The sequence below is a fragment of the Anser anser genome (assembly GCF_964211835.1).
Source record: "Anser anser genome assembly, chromosome: 1".
NCBI lineage: Eukaryota > Metazoa > Chordata > Aves > Anseriformes > Anatidae > Anser > Anser anser.
Genome location: NC_139720.1, coordinates 156,178,703 through 156,201,685, shown reverse-complemented (window position 1 = coordinate 156,201,685; position 22,983 = coordinate 156,178,703). Strand labels below are relative to the sequence as shown.

The following is a 22,983-nucleotide window of genomic DNA, read 5'->3' as shown; positions in this document are numbered from 1 at the left end:
AGTAGTAAATGGTCAAATAGCTGCAGGGCAACCTGCTACTTCTGTTTAGCGGTGAGAAAAGTTTCAAGGTCACTCAAACTTGGAAGGCACTGAAGATGACCTCACCCATGTGATGTAGACTACAACAACTCTTTGTTAGGTGTGAATGAGGCATCAGTGATTTGGAAGTCTGCGTAAAAAACACCAGGAAATTCTAAATGTTATGGTTGATCCCTGTGGTACTGCTCTTACTGCAACAGCACCTTAATTAGTGGTTAAAGCTGCTGACAAAGTATTTTTTTTTTTTGGGGGGGTGGACTTATTAATTATGCCAGTGTTTTTAATCATGGATCTTGTTAGAATAAGCAGGCAGCCTTTCTTCTTGGTCTTCTACTGACAGGCTGTGCATTTTTTGTGGGAAAAAGTCTGGGGGAATATGACAGTAATTACTATCTTATCAAGTATTGACAGCTAAGGACAATTTCCAGCCTTTCAGTCAGTAACCCATGTACATGGCTAAAGTTTTGGGGCTGACCTAAGAAACGGAGATCTCTTGATCTCACAAGGTTGGTTGGCGTATTTTTGCAGATACACCAAGGTATCTGTCGTGAGGTGTTTGTGCATAGAGGCATTGCTGTTGCCAGCAGAGGAATCTGTCTTTTGGGGATTTAGCAAGGGCAAGGCTTAGAGGAGAAAATATTTATGGTGTTCACGTACCTTTTCTCTTTGCTGCAATGATGAAAATATGCTATCCGGGGATAGCGGTTGGGCTCCTCAAATGGCCCACAGACGCTAGGAGCTCAGAACAGTAGCTCTGTAACTACACAATTAGTTCACTGCTCCCTCCCGAGTCCGTGAGAGAACTTCTAAGGCCTGAAGCGTTTCCTCTGCATTACTCATTTGTGTGCTCTACCCCCCAGTCACCTTCAGGAAAAAATATTGGGTAAAAGGCAGGAAAAGGCTGAAAAGAGAGGCACACCCTAACGCTTAAAGAAACGGACAGTGGTGTGAGGTGCTGTCTGCAAACGTTTATGCTGGTCCTGGGTGTATTGGGGAACCTCTTTGCCACAGCTTTAAGTCTTCTCTGAGGGAATGGATGTGCAGTGGCTCTGGAAGAGGTGTAGTCCCCAGCCTCGGTCCTCGCCTGGAGTTCTTTCAGCCCACGTCCTGGAGCGGAGGGTTTTGAGACAGCCCTTGATGCTCCGATTGCTGCTACCTGTTAAATTTTACTGCGCTGTAGTCTGCTGTTATCTAATGACGAAGCAAGTAATGGACATAGAGCTTGAATATGCCACCCGTACACCACCAAGTCCTTTCTCAGGTGCCTCAGAAAAGTGCTTGGAGTACGAGGAGTGTGGAGTGATACTTCTTGGTAAACCCACCATTTCTTCCTCTTTATTTTTAGGGCAGGGAACCAAGGGATCCCAGCTCTGCGCAACCCCCTTGAGGTGACACCCCCGGGGCTCCCCCCGGACCCAGCTTCAACCTCCTGCCAGCCGGGAACGAGACCACCAGCCCCACACCGGTGGGGGCCGATCCCTAACCCGCTGCCACACCGCGGCAGCGACCGCCGAGCGCCTCCCCTCACGCCCTGCCCGCCTCGCCCCTCAGGCTCCCCTCAGGCCGCCCCCCGGCAGCAGGGAGGCGGGCGGGCGGCCATGGCGAGGCGCCGCCGCCTCCCGTGAACGCTGGAGGGGGCTCTCGGCCGCCTCCTGCCGCCGGCGGCTCCCCCTCCGGGAGGAGGCAGGCTTAGGGGAGGCGCGGCCGCCCTTCCCGTTGCCGCTCCCCCGGGCAGCAGGCGGCAGCAGGGGCTGCCCCCAGCCGCCTCGCCCCCTTTCTGCTCCGCAACCCGGGCGGCCGGCCGGGCTCCCCCCTCCGCGCCGCACAGCCGGACATGGCGACCCTGCTCCTGCGAGCCCCCCGCTGCCCTCCTCCTCCTCCTCCTCCTCCTTCTCCCGCCGCCTTCTCCTCCTTCTCCTCCCCGCGGAGCTTTTAATGGCTCGGACCTCCGGCGGCCGAGCGCCACTGCCCCCGCACCAGCCGCAGCGAGGAGCCCCGGCAGCCCCAGCCCCGCACACGGTAAGGGCGAACAATGGGACCGGGCGGGACCGGCACCGGGCACCGGGCACCGGCGGCGACGACAACGGGGAGCGGCGCCCCCGGCCCCGCCGCCTCTTCCCCGGGCGGTGACAGCGCCCCGAGGGCGCCGCTCAGCCCGGCTTAATCCCATTAGCAGCGCGGGGAGGCACCGGACGGACCGACAGACCGACAGACCGACGGCGGAGGGGCTTTTGTTGGCCCCCCGGGCTGCCGAGGGAGCCCCGAGGGGGGCACCCATGGGTGCCGGGCGGAGCCGTGCCCGCCCCTGCCGGCCCCCGAGGGGGGTCCCCGCTGCTACCGGGGCCCCCCGAGGCTCCGTGGGGCTGCGGGGGTCCTGGCCCGGCCTCCCCCAAAGCCCCACCGACCCTCGGGTGGGGTTTGCGAGTTTATGTCCGGAGTGGGAGCTGGCGGGGAGCAGGCCTTGTCCTTTGTGCTTCTGCTTCTGTATTTTATTTAAAAGCACGCAAACTCTGTGGAGGTGTGTTTCTTTTTTAAAGTTGCTGGGTTGGCTCGGTGGCTGGCGTGAAATAAACGAAGCGGGCGGCGTGTCGCTTCTCGGTGCCAGCCTGTCCTCGCAGGGTTTCCTTCGAGGCGGCGTGTCCCCAGGGAGGGGAAGGACGATCGCCCCGGTGTTGCTTGGTGCTTTTATTCTCCCCGTCTCCCAGCTACTTTGACTCTTGCTCCTTGTGTCGCTTCCAGTACGTATTTACAGCGAGCGGCTGACACTGGCTTCGAGCCAACAACAATAAAACTCTCCAGCGGTCCGGCTAAGCAAAGCCCCAGACGTTCTTCTGAATCAAGACCCCCCCCCCCTTTTTTTTTTTTTTGTTTTTAATTTCTTCATTTTTATTTTCCGTTCCCTCAACTGAGGGACGTTTGCTGGAGATCTGCGGTGTCTGGCTCGGGCTGGAGCCGTTCAGCAGTTCTCTGAAAGCGGGGAATCCTCTTAGCCTCGCCGCACGTGTGCTCCGAGGGCCGCCGCCGAGCCGGCCGGGTGCACGCCGGGACGAGTAGTCCATGGGCCGGGATCCCCCCGTGGCCTCCTGCCTCGCTAATCCATCGCTCTCGTCGCCGTGCTTCGGCTCCAGAGCCTCCTCCTCCCCTTGGTAAGCGGCGAGGATGAGGGGTTGTTCGTAACGCGCCGAGTTACGACTGCTATTTTTGCAAGTTTCGATGCCGGTAAGTCTGCCCAGACGCTCGGTTCGTTTTTTCCCCGCAGACCGAAGCTCAAATTTAGCTGTGGAAGGGATTGTTGGCAGCAGGGCCAGCTGTCAGCCTCGTGGGAAGGGGTTAGAAAACTGGACTGCTCTGCTTGCCTTTTGCAAAGTCTTCAGTATGGCCAACTGAATTGTTTTTTTTCTCCTGCGCTCTGTTGTCTTGACTGAGCCAAATACACAAGGAGAGCGGGCGGCATGCTTCACACACAGTGACACGCGGCTTCAAAATGTCAAAAGTTGGTAAGAGGCCGAATGCGGAACACCAAAGCCTGACTTTTACTTAATGGCTGGATTTCAAATTGGAAATCTTTTTTTTTTTTTTTCCCCAAGTTGACACAGTTCATTAGTCATTGTGCAATCAGTGTCTTAAAACTTGCTACTTGCAACCAATTTTTTTTGGAAAGAAGATTGTGGGTGATGAATGACCAAAGGGGAAATGCTGCTTAAATGTGACGGTTTAAAAAAGAAAAGAAAATGACTCGCTTTAGGAGATTTATTTCTGCATTAAAATTCAGATAAAGAATTCTAAAGTTATAGAACTATTCAGTGATTTTTCCCTGCTGATTTTAGATTAATTTGACTTAGGAAAAAATCCAAGCTTCCACTTAAGAAATTCATCTATGATGAAAGCTGGCATTTCATTTTAAAAAATACAAAATTCTTGATGCTAATGAAGATGAGGCTGCCAGTGCTGGCAGTTTTTTGCGTTATGTATGTTTGGTGATGGAGTTGCACAAAACTTCCTTTTTTTTGCCTTGAAGTATCTTTGCATTAAATCACTGGTGTGCTCTTGGGCTAGGATTTCTAAAAGAGGTTGACAAATGCGGTGACTCCCAGGCTGGCTTCTGCTAGAGCAGAAAGCTGGGGAAGGGTGGTCCATGGGATGGGCTTGTTTTCAGTGCTTGCAGTGGAAATCCAGTGGCTGGGCAGAGAAACTTCAGGGCTGGCAGCCCTGGGTGTGGAGAATCACCTGCAAGTTGCCAGCTGCGCCTGCGTGTTCTGCGTCCATCCCCCCTTCCTAAATTTCCCCTTATTTGAAGCATGTCTCTGCTCTTACCCCGTCCTCTCTGCTGCTTCTCTTGGGGAAGCGTGGCTCCCCGTCTCGCTGACCGTGGCGGAGGTCTGGATCCAAGACTTCGATACAACCCACTCATCTCATCATCTTCTGCTAAAAAATTAGGAAGTATTTTTTGCAGCTGTAGGATCGGAGCGCAAAACTTGATAGTGCACCTAAATGAAGTTCTCGCGAATATTTTCGGTAGTTAAATCTGTGTTAGGAATCTTGGTTACATTCTAGTGCACGATCAGAGTATTGGCATCGTATTTTTCATACTGTGCTGTGATGTTAGTGGAAGAGATTAAACTTACTGGTTTGGGGTTCTGTTCCCCCCCCCCATACCCCCATTGTTTTTTCATGGTGCATGTCTATGCCAACGTCCTTATTTTATATTGTCCTTTTTTTAGGAAAGCACGATAAAAATCCTGTTTGTTGAATTTGTCCACCAACTTGCCTTGCTTGTTTTGCTTCTTTTAGAAACTGGCATGTTTATGTTAAAGGGGCCTTTCCAGACTGAATTTCATGACCTTGAAAGGTTGCAGTTTTTGTATTTCACATGGTGGGGCTTTTTTTGTTGGTGGTTTTTGTACTTCACTGACTGGTAGGTACTGAGCAGCCTGCAAAGTTTATAGTTTACAGACGGGCTGCTGGCTTAGGCAGAGTAAAGGGGCGACTTGCCTTTCTGGCTGTAGAGGCACGGAAGACTAATTACAGAGGTATAAAAGGTCACCGGGCTCAGTCAGCTTTGGGTTTGCGCAAAATGTCAGTAAATTTGGCCTGCAGAAATGTAGATGACTCAGACAATTAGGTCAGTCTTCGTCAGATGCGGGCACTATCTTGCTTGTAATCAATTGCAGCATTATGAGCTCTTTAGCCTTGTCTGTAATGAAACGGAGTTGATTAAATATTGTGAGAAAGGAGAATGTGATCCGCCTTTTGGGGGGACTTGATAACGCAGGGTATGAAATTCCTTTTTTTATTTTAATCTGGACATATAAATGGGGGAAATCATTTTGAGGGTTTGGATGCTTAAAAAAGGGCTTAATGAGAACGAAGGGTGGCTCTGTTAGTTGCTGTTCAAATAAAATAAAACCTTCAGGTGAAATTCGTGGAGGTGCTGGAGTACTGTTTTCTCTTGATCCTGAGGGGAGGAATTGTGATTTTTTTTGTATCGTGCCCTTGGATGTTAGGTGGTGAATTCTGTACAGTAAAATCTGCTTCAGTGTTGCTTTATAGAGTGGAGCAAAGAGCATAAATCTGAAGTCATGGAATCTGGATACTGAGCATCACAGTAGAAGGGTGCTGTACAGCGCATGTTTGCTACTGGTCGCGAGGAATTCTTGCAAGGGGTGGATGGTATTTTAATGTAGGGCAGGATGGTGTTTGCAGACTGGGTTTTGTACCCCAGGTTATTAAGTGGGTGTCATGCCAAAGCCCGCTGCAAGGTGGGAGACAGTGCTGCTGCTTCCTGCACTGATGGTGCCTTGCCTTGCTCTGCTGCTTGCCTTGATATATATATATATATATATATATTTCTTTTTTTTTTTCTTTCTTCCCTACCCTAGCATCAAAGCCAGAGTCTGCTATCCCTTGGCGCAAGATTCCTAAAGTGAGTAGTACTGTTCATGATGATTTCAATCCCAGTTTCCTTCCTTTGGCTTTGCATCGGGGCCAAAGTGACGTTTTGGAGCTTGCAGGGTGACTGAATTTGCCACAATGAAAGCACGTTAAGAGGTTGTTCCACTCTATTTGGCATGTGATTCTACCGTCTTGTGAGACTCTTTAAGTTGCTTTAAAGTTAACTTTAAAGCTCTCTCCCTCGTTGGGTATGTCAGCACAGAAATGAAAAGATGTTGTGGGGCCTTCCCCCCCTCCTGCAGGACACCCCAGCGCATCTCTGTGTATCCCACCCAAGGTATTACAGAAGTTCTGCAGCTGGAGATGGAGATACTTCTCCTCGTTGTGTCTGAGGAGAAGCTGTGACTTTCTGAACGGGGATATTCTAGCAAGACATCAATGCTTGAAGCAACAACTCTGAGTTCAGGCCGTGGAGGAAATGCGATCGCTGCTTCTAGGGCGGGCTGCTAGGGTACCTGGATTGTCTGGTGCAAAATACGGCCAGGGAAGAGCACGTGGTTTGTGTTTATTTTTATTTTTTTTCTAGGTCAAAAGATGACTTACTGGTAAGCTGGAAAACCTCTCAGGAATAGTGAACAATACCAAGTCCCGTGTGCTTCCTTCTCCCTCCCAGGGGCTGCTGCTTCTGCTGGCCGCTGCCGGGCTTTCTGCGTCCTTCGCTCCTGATTACTGCAGGACCGGTTGGTTGATCGCTGGTCACTAGTAATACTGCCGACTGCGTCTCCTTAATCAAGGACCCTTATTTTAGGTCACCTGCACCCCAGGCACAGGTCACGAAGAGATTTGTCGATTTATTCAAGCAGCAGATGTGGCACTGGGCTGGCGATCAAACAGCACAAAGAGGGTCCTGCTGCTCAGTAACCTGTGTACATTTAATTGGCTCTTTCTGCTCGGCATCACGCATTTCTTCTGTTGGTTTCTCTCCCTCAAATAATTTTTTTTCCGTGCCTGGATTAAGCGCTCGAGCCACAGACGTCGTGTTCATTTCTTCCATACGTCCCTGCCTGTTATTTTTGGACGTGTCCCAGTCCCCGTCTCCCCGCTGAGCAATACCGAAGGTGTTCTGCGGGGACCTCTGCTAGCCCCGCAAAGGAGCGCGGGCAGGCTGCTCGTTAGTCTTTTATGTCTCTCCTTATCAGTTTTACTATGGAACTCCCTATCGCACGGGTTGAACGTGTTGGAATAATGAGGCTTCCTGTTCGGCAGGTCTGCGCGGCATTGGCCCTGGCCTGAAAGTTCAGGGGAGCGGAAGGTTGCTGTGAAATTATTTGAAATGGCGAGCGTGTTTTTGGTAGCAGCCTTTTTCCCTTCCAAGGTGGGTTTCGGGCTGCCTTGCACAAATTGGGGCAGGGATTCTGAGCAGGCTTTCACGCTAGGTACACGTTTTCCCTGACGTTAATAAATAAGTGAAAATGAATCGTAAAAATAAACCTCTTTTAAGAGGAAAGAGAGGCTGGGGGAGATATCCGTCTGTTCTCCTTTGGAACAGGGCTTCCCATCGTTCGGCGGCTCTGGGAACACAGCGGGTATCTGGCGCGCTTGGAGCGTTTCTCTGGCCACCCTGCTCTTGGATGCTCGTGGGGAGGGAGGACGGGGCGTCTTTGGGGGTGGAGGAGAGGCTGGCTTCTCTTCTGCTCTTCCATTCCTCTCCCTCGTTTCTCTTCCAGCCTGCTTTGAATTATCCCAGAGTTTGCCGCTCGTGGCGTACCATCAAAGTGAAATGAGTCCGACTTGTTTTTATTTTGCTAATTCTCTGCAGCCTTATGATTGCAGTAACAGTGATTACAGCTGGGGAGGCTCTGGCCAGCTCTTGCTGTGGTGTATAATAGCGGTGTCTTTTTCAGATTAAGGAAAAGTATGATTTGTTTAGTTTGTCCTGCCTGAGGTTATTTTCTCAAACATCAAGGCTAAAAGGGAAGGTAAAGATCTTGTAATAGTAAAAGTCTGCAGAAGTTACTGGGTTAGGTTTTTCTTTTTTCTTTTTTCTGGGGAGAGTTTTCTATTTTCTAGTGAGCAGTTAGTATTCAGGCCCTTAACAGCATAACAAATATTAAAGAGAAAATGGGTAGGGAGGTTTCGGTTCCTGGACATTTTAGAGATTTAAAAGTGTGTAAAACTTTATGTACCAAGCAGCCTGAGTGCGTTATAGAAGCTGCACTTTTCATGTCAACATGTAAGAATAGCCTCCCTGGAGGTAATTTTCAGTCTCTTTATCTGAAGACCTATGCTCCTATCTTGTCTTCATGGAAATTCCTCTTGAAAGTCTCCATTTAGTGTTGTAAGACATCAGTGTTTGCCTCTGACATATTAAATATTCAATAGTTTTCTTGCTTTTTGTTTCTTTTAAAGAGAGGCATTGGTATGTGCATCTCGGAAGACTAACTGTATGGTTGTGCTGTCATAACCGGTGTTCATTACCCATTTTTTACAGCTTAGCTAAATTAACTGGTGTAATGTGTAAAGTAAAATTGTTTAATGTGTAGTCGCAGAACCATTTTTTTCCCTGCGTCCTTTGAAATGTTGAGCACGATTGTCAGTACTGTGAAAAATGAACTAGAAACCATGAAGAGAAATAGGAGCAAAAAGGAGAGGATTCCTAAAATATACAGTCAATAAATATTGAACCTGAAGCTAGCAGAAAATATCCTAAAAGTGCCTCAGTAGCGGATAAATACATAAAACAAAGAGAAAGCAGATGGTGTGATGGTGTTCCAGTGGAGAGAAGGGCGAGTGGCTCCGCCATTTGAATATAAAAAAGGTTTTAAAAGGCATTGTAATGAAGTGCTGCGCACAGCTCGGCGTTTACTAATAATATTTGAGTTTCGAAATAAGTCCCAAATGGAGCGGTTCCAGGGACATGGGGTCGGTTTGCCTAAAACGAGCAAGTCAGAATTGAACTTGGAAGAGAGGACGTGTAGCAGAAGAGAAATCGCTGGTGGCGACTTGATGGCGTGGGTTTTTCTACCTGTTTTCGTCGCGTTATTTACAATTGAGGCTTGGATGGCAGTGCTAGCTCTTTGTTTCTGACTAATTTCTATCTGCACATTGTTGGGCAACTCCAGGCTTAATTAAGCCAAAGCTTAATTAGCGCTGGATGAGGGGAGATGCCAGTGGCTGTGGCTGAGGCCAGCCCGTGCCTCGGCTGGGGCATCGTGTCGGAGTCGATACCTCGTGCCGCCGGCTGCGTGGTGAGCAGTGGGATGGTGTCAGGAGGAAGCAGGAGGGATGTGCACAGGTCAGCGGCTTTTTGTAGGGCAGAGGCCTGAGGAAGAGGATCACAGAAGTGTAGGGGTTGGAAGGGACCTCCAGAGATCATCAGGTCCAACCCCCCCTGCCAAAGCAGGTTCCTTAGAGCAGGCTGCCCAGGTTGGCGTCCATATGGGCTTGAATATCTCCAGAGAAGGAGACTCCACAGCCTCCCTGGGCAGCCTGTTCCAGTGCTCCGTCACCCTCACCGTGAAGAAGTTCTTTCACATGTTGGTGCGAAACTTCCTGTGCTCCATTTTGTGGCCATTGCCCCTTGTCCTGCCCCCACAAACCACTGAAAAGAGGTTGGCCAAATCCCTCTGTCTCCCACACCTCAGGTATTTATACACATTGATAAGATCCCCTCTCAGTCTTCTTTTCTCCAGGCTGAACAGACCCAGGTCTCGCAGCCTTTCCTCACAGGGGAGATGCTCCAGACCCCGTATCATCTTTGTGGCCCTCTGCTGCACTCTTTCCAGGAGATCCCTGTCCTTCCGTCGGGTGGTGGAAAGCAGTCCTTGCGAGCTGTGGTGCTCCCCAGCCCTGAGCACTGACTCTGGTGGCTCTTAGTGGGCAGGAAGCAAACACAGCAGTAGCAAAGCCTCTTTGGAAAGTGAAATTTGTGTCAGAAGCCTTGGCCGCACTGACTCCAAGCACGAGATCCCATGGCCACCTGGGAATGCCTCCCCTAGCCATGAGCAGGGCGCTGTTATCCCACAAAGCCCCAAAGCAGGAGTTGGGTGTCCGCCTGAAGCTCGTCCCTGGTTGTCCAGCTGCTGAAGAGCAACCCAAGGGCAGGTCCTGAGCCTGCACTGAGAAAATGTCGATCAGGCGATACCTTGAACATGAGTATTTCTCCGTCAATGCTGTGTGCACTGAGAGCGTGCTAAGGCACCAGAGAAATCACTGGAGCGGTTTCTAGTTGTAATAACGCTTCAAGGATCATTGGAAGCAATGGACGAGCAAATGACACTTGATGGTAGCTCTCTGCTTGAGAGAACCAAGCCCAGGGAAGCCACTCCTGTCTTCCCAAATGAAGAGAAAGTACATGATGGGGGAGAGCCAGGGACTCGACAAGCCAGGCACACGACAAGCGTATGACCGAAAAATTAGATCATCGCTGTGATGGAGTGGTGTGTGTGTGTATCTGTTTGTACATACACTGAGAATGTGCAATGCAGAAGCATTTTCTTTTTTTTGGAACCAAGCCATAGCCTTCTTGTTTTTTCTCCGATTTTAAAAACAAAACAACAACAACAAGAATAAAACCCCCATCCTGTTTATATATTGCAGAAATTCAGACATATTTGAAAGAATGAAAACTGAACACAGTATTGTCCGTAATTGTGTACTTGTTGGGGTTGCGTTGACTCTTAGATCCATTGGTGAAATTTCATGGGACACTAGATAAAACTTGAGAAATTTCCTTCAGATTTTCTTTAAGTGAGAGTAATGTTTGAAGATTGTATTTTATGTTGTTCTTTAAACTATGTAAAACAGAAAATAGGTGATGTGGTGAGAACAGAATAGCTACAATATGGGCAAAGAATAACCCGATTCAAGCTGAAGCAGTTAACTGTAAACGGTGAGTTGTTTGAGTGGGGATGGGTGGATGTAAATATTAGAACTACTTTTTCCCTTACGGTGTTATGTAAAGAAATAAGAGCAAGAGCTGGGTATACCCTTTCTTCTCAGGGCATGGAATCTCTGCAAAAATCTGTGTTACTGAGGATATTTCTAGCTGCAGGATAAGACGATGTCTGTCCTTCAAGAAATCTCAAAGAGTTTTTAGCATAAACGTGACTCGGTAGAAAAAATCCCGAGGAAGAGTGTCTGTTCTACTTCTCTGCCTGTTTCTGCCAGAATAAAATGTCCCCTCAACCCAAGCAAAGTTCCTTCCACTTAAAAGGTTTGGAACTGAAGTTTGAGTGTGTGCCATGAAGGGAAAATGGTAGCTACACATCTACACAATGTCTACAGGAAAATGTAAAAAGCTTCTAGAAATTGTAAAGCCTTGCTTCGTCAACTGTTCTGGGCTGTCCTCGGAGCAAAGTGCCTTTTAGGGATTGCGATTCTGAGAAGGGTTCCAGCTTGGCAAGGAAAATGCGATTTGGAGACCTGGAAGAGAAGATTAATCAGAATAATAGGTCTGGCCCTCGCAAGTAGGTTGAGCCTAATGAAATTAATATCTGAACATTAATTATAAAACCCGCCTGATAACTTATAACAGGACCTAAGAGGATATTTGAAAACCTGCAGGTAACTCCAGGATTTTTCTGCGGAGGCGTTCCCAGGAGCGCTTTTTTCTTCCCGTAGACTAACCGAGTTGCAGTAAGCAGCCCTGCTGCGCGCGTGTGCATGTGCTTCCTTTTGCAGTCAAGTGACGGCTTGGCTCAGCTTTGAGGAGGCTGAAATGCCTGAGAGTTGGATTATATGATATCAGCCGGGTAAAAGTTTCCTGAAGTCTTTTGGCACTGCCCGACTCTTGTGAAATAAAATACGCTGCAGCAATTTATAATTTGCGTGTGTGTGTGTGCGCGCTAACCAATGACTGAATTTATTCTAAGCATTAGAGCGCTTGCCTGTGACAAGTCTTGGAAAAGCCTGGTCTTTCATTAGACTTCCAGGCTAAATTTAATTGGAATCTCGTCAGGAAGAAAAGCTAGTTTGGTCGCTTTTCAAAGTGTTCAAGGAAAGTTTCATAACTCCTTCTTTGGTATTCCTCCAGTACGGCCTGATCCTGTTTCATCTGCGAAGCTAAAAGCTTGAGGGGACAATAAAGACTCAAATCAATTGGAAGTAATTGCGCCGAGATCATCAGCATAGTTTTGTTTAATTTACAGTGTTTATTTAGCTCTCTCCCGTCGAGGAAGCTTAATCAAATTCCTTGTGCTGCAAGGAACAGCAGCAACCAGGGTGCTTGCTTGGAGGGCTCTGCCTCGTGCGCTTTGGCTGGGAAAGAAGTCTTCATAGGAAAGACGTTTCAATGGAAAAGAAATTTTTTTTTAAAATTTAATGCTCGCTGCGTGGGCTGGATGGAGCAGCTCCTCTCGGCCGGGTGCGGGGCCAGGGCTGCCTGCTGGCTGCTGCTCTCCGTGCGGCTGGACCTGTCCCACCTCGGTGTCCTGAAGCATCAAGAGAAGGGAGATCCGCTTTTATATTCAAGTCACACGGCAGTGTGCGTGAAACGGGCCCGTTGTTAGTACGGGGAAGCAGATGTCCTGATGACACCTCCCTGCTCCTCTGGAAGAGACAGGACAGCCTCTGGAAGCAGCTCGTGGCTTGCTGTGTGCCTGCAGCTCTCAATGAAATTTGGGAGTGTGGGGGTAGCTAGCTTCCTAATGTGGCGTGCGGGGAATAAAATCGATGGGGACAGTTCACAAGCAAAAGTTTTGGCCTTTGAATGCATGAAACTGCGTGGGGGATTATCCTTACCCAATATGCCATCAGTTCATGTTTGAGGGAAGAACAGTAGCCCGTTTCTCGGGCTCGTTACTTCCATCTACCTTTTATTTTCCCCATCTCTACCCCCCTCAAAATTCATGCAAGTCTGTACTCTCGGTGTTTTAGTAGCATGTAGAAGATAATTAATTTCTTTCTTCTTTTCTTCTCGAAATAAAGGGCAAATAAATCTAACACTTCGCAGTCTAAATCAGTCCTTTAACAAAGGTGGGTTTCTATTGATGCTATTTTTATGAGGTTTTCAGGTAGTAAGAATTGTTTGGTATTCTAACCTGGTGATACTGATTATTAGTACAATATTTACTTGGCTTTTCCTCTTAAATTCTGTGCGCATTTTTTGTTTCCAACCCCCATTTTTTAATTCACTTACCGTCTGTGACCGTATTCTGCAGTATTTATCCGTAATGTCTGTATTAATCTTTTTCACTGATGAGACGATGAGATGGAATGACTGACACACTGTTTATGTTTTGTAAAGTTTTGGTGAGCCTATAGCCAAAACAGTTGCTGATGCAGAGACCTGGAACTTGCTAGCTGTTGATTTACATCCTCAACAAAAGTGTAAGCATGCAGGTTTTGAATAATACTATTTTTCTGTTATTCTTCCATCTTTCTTAACAGTAAGTAAGGAATGCAAATCTTTGGAGGCTTATATGGGGTTTTGATGGCCCAAGAAAACTATTTTATATATATTTTTTAGCAAGATGCCTTTAAATGTTGCAATAGATCTTGTATATGATTGGTATGGTCTGGATAAACTGGCAATGGCAAGCTTGGGATTGGATGGTTGTCTTGATGGATGTGTTGGGAGCTTTTTTCCTTCCTCCCTGTGGCAGCATAAAGTCAACTGAAGATTTTCTTTGCGATCATCACAAGATTAAAAGTTTAAATGGCCTTTAAAAGCTTTATATTGCCATATAAGTTCTATGTATACCTTATTCTGTACTGTGTGATTAAGAAGGAAGAATGCATGCACTGATTGCGAAATAGTTATCAATAGCCAGATCCTTTTGATAGTCACTGTCTCAGATTATGGTTAGTTTTTAATCAATCATTCTTCCACAAAGAGAAATCCATCCAATATTTTTGTTGTTGTTTTTTTTATCATAGATTTACAAGTCAATATTTTTTCCTATTGCTTAACCTTGAGGAGTAGCCATGGATCATTTACTTTGTGGTGGACAGGACGTTATATTCTGACTGGTAATTACCATTGATATTATCTGCTTAAATTTTTGTTCAGTAATTTGTAAAGTGAGATTCCTGTTTCTCATTTCCATTGCCTGCGTAGCTGTATGTTCAGTTTTAGGTAACTGCAGGCTAGAGCCAGTGTTTGTAGGAATTTTGGCAGTTGTCCTAAATTGTCTTTTGTGTATCCATGATCTGATTCAAGGGTACTCCCTATAAGGGCTGATGTTTTTGTTCAGGCTTCTTTCAGATGTCATAAATACCACTGCTTCCATTAAGAGGAGAAAAAAAAAAAAAAAGTACTTCGTAATTTATGATCTTACTGTTGGGGATTTTTCCTGCTGGTAAATTGGCCTATATAAAAGTGCTCTAATTCTTCCTGAATCTTCAGACTTCCTACTCAACTTGCAGACCACATCCTTTATATGCCCGTGTGCTTCATTATCCTGCAAATGGTTCGTTCCTTGCTGCTCTGCTGTGGCAGTTCCTGTGGTTCCCCTGGAAGCTTTTGTTCTGCTCCAGCACGGCGTTACCTGCGGGAGGGAGCTCTTTGGTGGTTTGGCTTTCTGTTAACTGGGTTTTGGGACAGATTATGGGTAACCTGGGTACTGGATCATCAAGTCTGTCAGTCTCTCTCTCTGCTTCTGAATGTTAATATTTCGGCTCAAACTACTACTTTCCTTGCTCTACAAAATATTCCATACTTTTTTTTTCTTGAAATGTAATTACTTATCTTTACGCTGAGCTAAAGCAGTTTGTGATGAATAACCTCGAGGTTGCCTTTTGTTACCATGTACTTAGTCATTTTATCTGCCTTAGTAAGGCATGGATCCATGATGGCCTATTTTGGTTAGTTTCTCTATGTTTTCAGAGCTTAAGGTTGATAGGAGAAGCATATCTTGTCATTTCTGGGTTTGCTAGAGACCAAAAGGGGAATAAGATATCAAAAATGTTAGTGGAACACAGATATTGCTAGAAACGTGTTAAGACTATGAAAGCTTTAAAACATCAAACTTATTTTTAAAGAACTGCCTTTAATAAGAAGTTCATTTGTATACCTCTGAGAGCCTTCAAGCAAGCTTGATTTTGCTGCAGGAATTTCGGAAGGTGTCACTATCCCTTGCATCCATTATCAGGTTCTCCACTGCCTGGCTGTATGCCTGTATTCCTTGTTGACTGAGGCAGCCACTAAATTTTTTGGTTTTTTTTGATTAGATGAATGCAACTTTGAAGGCTCCTCACTGAATGAATCCATTAAGAAAGCTGCCTGAAAGATATCTCGTTTTTGCAGAATGTGCTAGAAGTTGGAGTCACTTTGTAGGGCTGAGGGCTGTGATAACACACTATTTCTCTTTCCGTAAAGCAGTATTGAATCTGGCGGTTCTGCTGGTCTCTCTTGCCTAGAATTTACTAACTTTGGGGAAAAGACTTTAAATGGAATGAATATTTATGTCTCTACTTTTTTTTTTTTAATTACATTTTCTTGTATTAAAAAGAAAGAAAAGAAATCCTGGTTCTTTTCCTTAACTTAAAAGATCTAACAACCTCATAAATAGATAGTGTTGTTTATCTGTTTCCCCATCTTAAGCGCTTCAGACAGATGGGAAGCAAGCCACAAGTCTCCCAAACTGTGCGCATAGTTCATATTCTCCACCTCTGACTAACTACTCACAGCAGTAGTTGCAAGACTTGTACTTTGTTGCGAGAAGGGTGAAAATGCCAGGGTCATGACTGCGTCTGCTTTGTTTAGTAATAACCTCGATGGTTTTTCTAGCAGCTTTATTTAAAGTTGGCTCAGTGAGCAGAGAAGGCTAATTCGCTTAGAAGCTGAACTTTCTGATGCAATGGTACAGGGAGAGCTGCGTAGGCTTGGAAGTGGGGATGAAACACAGGATCCATCAGAGCAAACCCAGGAGATAAAGTGGTTGGGAAAACATTGGAGTTTGGCCTTTGACGTGGTGGATAACTGAAGGGTGGGAGTAGTTTGTCCTGTACCCATAGGATGCTCCCGCTGACCTCGCTGCGCTGCGTGGACTGAGAATAGTGCTGTTTTCTCTGGCTGCTGGAGGTGATCTGGGGACATCTCACTGGGAAAAGGGAAGGATTACGGCTTGCTGGACATCAGCATGTGTGTTGTATGTGGTCTTTTTTTCTTTTTTCTTTTTTCCCTGTAGTCCTGTATTGCAAAGATTAAGTGTGTTGGTGGCTGTTCAGTATTGTGGTACGGTCACTGATCAAAATGAGTTCTGCTTCTGTAATCTCTAACAGTAAGTAGAGCTTATCAAACCTATTGCAAGGCTGGAAAACAAATAGACTGGTTCGTATTTAGAGTTTGTTTTAGCATGATTAGGACATACCTCCCGGTGTGAGCCTTTTATTCTCCCCAGGTAAACAGGCTGTCTTCCAACGCGTACTTTCTCTGTGTTTTACTCCTGTATAACCTTCTCTCTTCCAAGAGGGTCTGCACCGTAAAACAGAAAGGCTGATGTTCAAGTTGTGTTGTGCAATTTGAAATTTGGTCTCTGCTGGCTGAAAAAAGAGAAATTGAGGCATATTTTCACTTCTGTAACCGTAAACAACAACCAGATGTAGAAGAAATGTGGAAGCCATTACCATTTCTGTCCAAACCAGTAGGGAAGCATCCCTCTTTCTGAAGCGTTCCGCTTTCTTATGGGCAATTTGTGCATAGATGGGTTGGGAATCTCCTGGTTGTAACGCAAAATGTTCATTTGTGGTCTTATCCTGTGCCATCCCTGCTGCGGCAGCACAGCTGCAGAGAGAGCTGGAATGAGTTGTTGTCAAAGCACCGGAAAACTGGAAGAGAAAATTTTCAACTTCTTGGATGCGTTGTCTTGAAATTGTGATGAGAAGATAGATCACAAATGCTGGCAGCACTTTTCTAGTATTTCACCAGGATTTCAAGAAAAAAATATTTCAGTATGGAGGCAACACCTTGGAAACCTTAACTTAAAATCAGCAAGGTGAGATGGCTGCGGCATTTGGTACTGGGCTTGGGAGGAGGCACAACTGTGAACGGTAAGCAGGTTGACAATAAGGTAGATAAAAAAAAAAGTAAACATGTATTTTTTTAAATGTTAAGAATGAAACTGGCAGATTAAATTTGAACCACAATAATTACTTCTTCAAAGGCCTTACCTGTACCTGTTATTTTCCCTTAAATACAATGCTTTGTATCAGTGACTCTCAAATTAAGTAGGTCAAAAATGCACCTTTTTCAGTGCATGCAATCATTTAAAATACAAAAGGCAGCTGGAAGGGAGATGCCCTTTAAATTTTTAGTGTCTTTATGTTGGATAGAGCTCTGCTTTTTACATTTTTGGAAGTGCAAGTATTTTCATGTTTTGAGATGCAGAAAAGCTTTTGCGTTGCGCATTTGATTTCAGTTTGGCTACCAGACGTACAGGGAATATTCTCATTTTGAATAAACTCAGGATTGAGAATTCATTTGGGAGCTCAGAAAGCAGGAGAGCTTTCTTCTTCCTTTATCCTTTTTTAATCTATGAACAAGATAATCAGATGGGAGAAAATTAGGATTATGTGCATTAACGCTTGAAGTACATGAAGAACTCCAGCTATCTAACTGAAGGCATTGTGCAAATTAGGTATCTCACAGGTTTACTGTTTGTTAGATGCCTAACAGAATTTCACAATATTTTGGTAAATTTGACTATTAGTGAATTGAAAAATTAATTACGGTAACCAAACTTTAATCTTTCCGTTGTATAATAAATCATTTTGTTTTAAATAGTAATCATGTTTGAGATACGCATTTTTTCATTTTCTGATGCATTTTTAAGGTGACTTTTAGGGCATCTTAGTGTTTTAAATTTAGTTCCTTCTAAGTGCAGTGTGCTGAAAGCCAGAGTAAAATCAGCATCTTGGTATAAAGAAATGAATCAACTGCTAATTTATAACACAGAGAGTGTTTAAAAGCAATAAATGTAAACACAACTATGTAACACTTGGAAATGTGTATAAATACTGTGTAACTGGCTGATTATGGAAAAAAGAGGTACTAAAGTAAAGACTATAATTGCAGATGAATCTTTGTGGTATATATCTGTTGTTAGAAAGGAACGTAGAGGAAGCAATCTGAGTGGAAGTTTTTGTGCTTACTAATACGTTTACTTTTCAATAATGACTTAAACCATCTGTGTTATCCTTCTTTCATTTGGACCATAAACCATAAAGATAATTAAAAATTCTCCAAAAATAGTCTTAGACTGTCTTTTTTTTCCTTTTTTTTTTTTTTTTTACTCTTCCAAGTTTCATCTAGTGGTCACGCATATATTTAGTATTCAGTAAGGTGAGTCAAACTGTCAAGGTGCAGACTACAACATAGCATTATTTTTCTTAAATACTGAAGAACAGCTAGATAAGAAGGCTTTCTGTTGTTGTTGTTGTTACTCATTTTTTGCTTCAGAAAAATATCCATTTATTTCCAAGTGAGGCCTGTGATACTACTTCTACTAATTCTAGTCTGGGAATTTCAGTATCTCATCAGAAGTATGAGCCTCGGACGTGCCTTAGATGTGCTCATCTGTGTGTGTTTTTGAGACTTTCACCTCATTTTCCCCTGCAGACTACTTTGTGCAAGACTGACTGTGTATTCAGGTGAGATTTCTGTCCCCTACACATGTGAACTTGAGTTTCCTGACATTTCACGTGTTGGGGGGAGAGTAAAATAAGCTACAAGTAGATCCTCCCAAGCACAATTCCTGGAAACTGTAGGCTGTTGTGGGTATGTTTATTTTTTACTTGTCTCCTTGCTGTGATAACCTCAACTTTTTGAGGAAGGGGGCAGACAGTTTATTTAAAAACATGTTATAGCAAAATGCCATTTATATAAGCAACAGCAGATCCATTCACGCTTCTGAGCTCAGTTTTCCTTTGTGCAGACTAGGAAGATTTCTGTGACTCTGACCAAACGATGCTTGGAGTCTAGATCTACTCTACCCTATGATTTTAGAGAGGCTCCTTCAACAGTGCAAGTCTGGAAATAAGCTTAATCAATCTCATACACTCATAATCTCATACTTAAAGAAATTGAAAAGGGCTGTGAACTTTTTCTGAACTTTCCTTTTCAGAGTGGGCAGGAGCTCAGTCCAGTCTTCAGTCTCTATTTTTTTTTGTAGTCCCAGACTGTTTTTCCTTCAGGTCTTAGTGAAGCTGGAGGATAAATGAACACTCTTGACAATGTGAAGAACAGGTTTTTTTAGGTAGGTTTTTCAGTGTTTTTCTCATCCCCTTCTTCTCCTCCCTTCCTCCAACTTCTGCCTTTGTGGTTCCATACAAACCTTGATTTTACAATAGTGAGACTTTGTAAAATTTTACTAGTGTACTATTTGATACAAGAAGTTGGGCAGCTTAGTGTAACTATGTCTTTTGACTTCTGTTAACAGTATGAAAATTTCAGCACTTCCTCTTTTTGCAGTTGGGTCTGGAAGGGATTGTTATTCTGGTGGCAGTGATTCTCAAAATACTCATCTTTGATTTATAGCTAGTCACAGACCCTCCCCAACAAGTCTGGCATGACAGTAGCTTTCCATCTGGGTTAAATGAGAGTGCAGTTAAATACCCTTTTGTTTAGGTGAAACAATAGTCTCTGAAAGGTTTGTTGTTGTTGTTTTGTTTTGTTTTTCCTTAACAAAGGTCTTGTCAGACCAAACACAGAGGCTTGTGCTTAGCAGTTGCAGCACTGCTGGTGGTGGGCTTCACTGTCTGACCGCTTGACTCTGAGTGATTCCTGAAACACAGAAAGAAGCATATTTAAAAATCATGTCTTCTGTGACAGTAAATGGTCTGTTATTGATACCAAGATGGTTTAGCAAATTTGCCTGGAAAGCATTCTTAGCTACAGTGTTTTGACTTGCTAATTGAACCTGCATACGGAAAAGGCTTGGTGATTGCAGAGACACCTAGTAGATACTCTGTGTTGAACCTCTAACAGTTCAGAAGAGCAAAATCTAGAGGCTGTATATAGAAACAAACGGGGCAGGAGGGTCAGTACCCCCAGAAGAACTCTCCAGGCAATGGTACGTAACACCAAACATCTCAGGAATATGTCTGCCGTTGGGCAAAGGGAACGACCATGGTGGAGTTTCCTGCTGGTGAGGAGGTCTTGCAGAGAGCCGTGAAGCTTGGTGCAGCATTATTTCCATTCCTTCATAGGGTTTGTTTGAAAAATACCGGGATCATAAGCTGCTGAAATTGGAAACATGAAAGGAATTTCAGGGGCTGAAAAAACCCGGGACAGACAAATATATCTTGACATTAACTTCAAAGGGTCTGTAATGCAAAGGAAGTTGTTAAGGCTGATTTTGAATATATGTTTAGTACAAAAGGGGAAGAGTTGGTGTTGAAAGCACAGGAGCATGGAACAAGGTGACTACTGACCTCCTAAGTGGCCTGAGGGAAAAACTGGTCTGTTCTTCATTTTGTAAGGGTTTTCAAATATCTTCTATTTGGAATAAACAGATGACCGTACTAATGAAGTCTGTTTTTCCTAAATCTGTTATACCGGACATGGAAGTGCCTGGTGGTGGATCCTGGAGCAGAAACAGCATGATTCTGGGTGTTTATAGGAAAGTACAGGTCACAACATTTAATGGCTAGTCTCTTTCCAGCTGAACTGGTTGGCTAAAAGTGGCCCTAAAATAATAAATTACCTGCTGTTGAATGATCTGGAGTCATGTATTCTGATCTATTCTAACACTGTGAAGTTCAAGCATAGTACCAGTGAAACATTCATGCGGACATGCCTCATTTTGCCTATTTGGAAACAAAGCAGCAGTGCTTTTACTTAATCAAAGAATCATAAAATCGTAGAATCATTAAGGTTGGAAAAGACCTCCAAGATCATCTGGTCCAGCCACCCCCTGTTGTGGATGTGTCTGTTGTTGTGTCTGCTGCTGAGCAGTGCTGGCACAGCATCAGGACTCCCTCTTACCCTCCTAGGGGGTAGGCAAAAAAGTGAGAAAGAAACATCACCAGGGCAGCTGACCTAAACCAACCAAAGGGATATTCCATATCATATGATGTCACACTCAGCAATAAAAGGTGGAAAAAGGAGGAGGAGGGGAGGGGTGGGCTCTCGTTGTGAAAACGTCTGTCCTCCTCCCGAACACCGGCTATGTGCGTTGAGGCCCTGCTTCAAGGACGTGGTCAAGCATCGCTCATTTGTGGGAAGTAGAGAGTAATTTCTGTCCTCTGCACTTCCACATAGCCTTTACTTGATTTGTTTCATTTTTCCCTTTCCCCCTCCCTTTTCCCCTTTCCCTTTTTTTTCCCGTTAGTTAAATTAATTAATAATAATCTTTCCTTAATAATTATTTCTTTTTTCTTAATAATTATTTCTTTTTTCCTTTAATTAAATTATCCTTATCTCAACCCGTGAGTTGTTCTTTCCTTTACTTCTTCCCCTCCTCATCTAAGGAGGGGGAGGGAGAGAGCAGTTCTGGTGTTCGGCTGCCTAGCACGGTAAAACCGCCACACCAAGCACCACGTCCAACCTCTCCTTGAACACCCCCAGGGATGGTGACGCCACCACCTCCCTGGGCAACCCGTCCCAATGCCTGACTGCTCTTTCTGAGAAGAAATGTCTCCTCATTTCCAACCTGAGCCTCCCCTGGCGCAACTTGAGGCCATTCCCTCTAGTCCTATCACTAGTTACATGTGAGAAGAGGCTGAACCCCAGCTCCCCACACCTTCCTTTCAGGTAGTTGCAGAGAGCAATGAGGTCTCCCCTGAGCCTCCTCTTCTCCAGACCAAACACCCCCAGTTCCCTCAGCCACTCCTCACAGGACTTGTGCTCCAGGCCCTTCACCAGCTTCGTAGCCCTTCTCTGGACACGCTCCAGGGCCTCGATGTCCTTGGTCTTAGAATTAGCGATAGCTCAGGGACGTGTAGAGGGAGAGGGAGAGAGAGGAGGTACCAAGAACTAGACTAGAGATGTAGTCCCAGATGCTTTTACAGTTTTGCAGAAATTTGTTGATGAGGCAGAGCATTGTGGTAATGCGGTGTTAGCACAAGAGGCAGGGCAGCAGTTATGTGTTGTTGGTGCTCTGAAAGAGTTGCCCTTTGGTGATATAACTTAACTAGTTATCTGTATAACTAGATGCTGTTTTGAAGTCGTGGAGAGTCGCTGAAAAAGTCGTCTGGGTGCCTGGATTGATATTTGTGGGGTAATCACTGAGCTGAGACAACTGAGCTGCCCTCTGACAAGGAGTGTTGACCTCTTCACGCAACAGCATGAGGCACGTCAGTGGCAGAGCTTTGGTGTTTAACAGGCTGCTCAGATGTATTTCAAACCATGTTAAGAGTTAGGGTTACTGTTGTCTTCAGCTCAGGAAGAGGAAAATATGGGCAACTGCTCCCATGTAAGCCGGTCGTAGGAACCAGTAGGAGCCGAGTGTGGTTTTCTGCAGAGGTTTGTGTGGTCAGCACGGTACAGCTGAGAGCTTGGACGGTGGGTGAAGGCGATCTCCTCCAGGCTCTGTGTCTTGGAGTGATTTGTGCAGAACAGGAAAACCACCACCCGCTGCAGAAGCTACAGGGTGGCAGAAATAGCAGCTGAGCCCGACGCAATGTTCGAACAGATGGGTTTGTCGCTTTTGTAGCAGAACTTGTGTGCCTGCGTGCAGAACACAATAGGAAAGCGTAAGAAATGGTGTTTTAAACCAGAGAGAGTGCAAGAGGTGAGATCCGGCTGAGCAGGCTGCTACCTGGAAAGAGGGCTCAAGTTGGAGGTTTCTTTTTGATTGATTCCCAGTGTGTTTCAGGGGCAGGATTTTCCCTTTGTTTCAGCTCTTGCAGTTTCTCCCAAGAGAAATAGCACACCTCAGCTCCTAATATTTTCTATGTTCCTGAGCCAAAAATGGGTGACACTGAGAAGTACGAATTTATTTCTCACTGGAAGCACACTTAGTATTTCTGAATGAGAACCAAAGTTCATATACTTTCTTTAGGGAACTTAAAGCATGTTTTTAACAACAGATGAGAAATCTGCCCGGTTATCTGCTAGGCACAAAATACAGTTGTGTCTGTAATGTGGTGGTAAGGCTGTGCAAGTGGGCA

At 45.2% G+C, this 22,983-nt stretch overlaps 1 protein-coding gene across 4 annotated transcripts in view; it reads left to right on the top strand.

The window, feature by feature from the left end:
- Positions 1-1,744: 1,744 nt before the first annotated feature.
- Positions 1,745-22,983, top strand: part of FARP1 (FERM, ARH/RhoGEF and pleckstrin domain protein 1) — a 224,700-nt gene continuing 203,461 nt past the window's right edge. For 3 of the 4 annotated variants that reach the window (XM_083851708.1, XM_083851718.1, XM_083851715.1), the window contains exon 1: positions 1,745-2,058. The gene's annotated coding sequence lies outside the window, so the exon portion shown is untranslated. Of the gene's footprint in view, positions 2,059-2,897; positions 3,259-22,983 lie in introns of those variants that run through there. The other variant, XM_083851717.1, reaches the window with a different exon arrangement.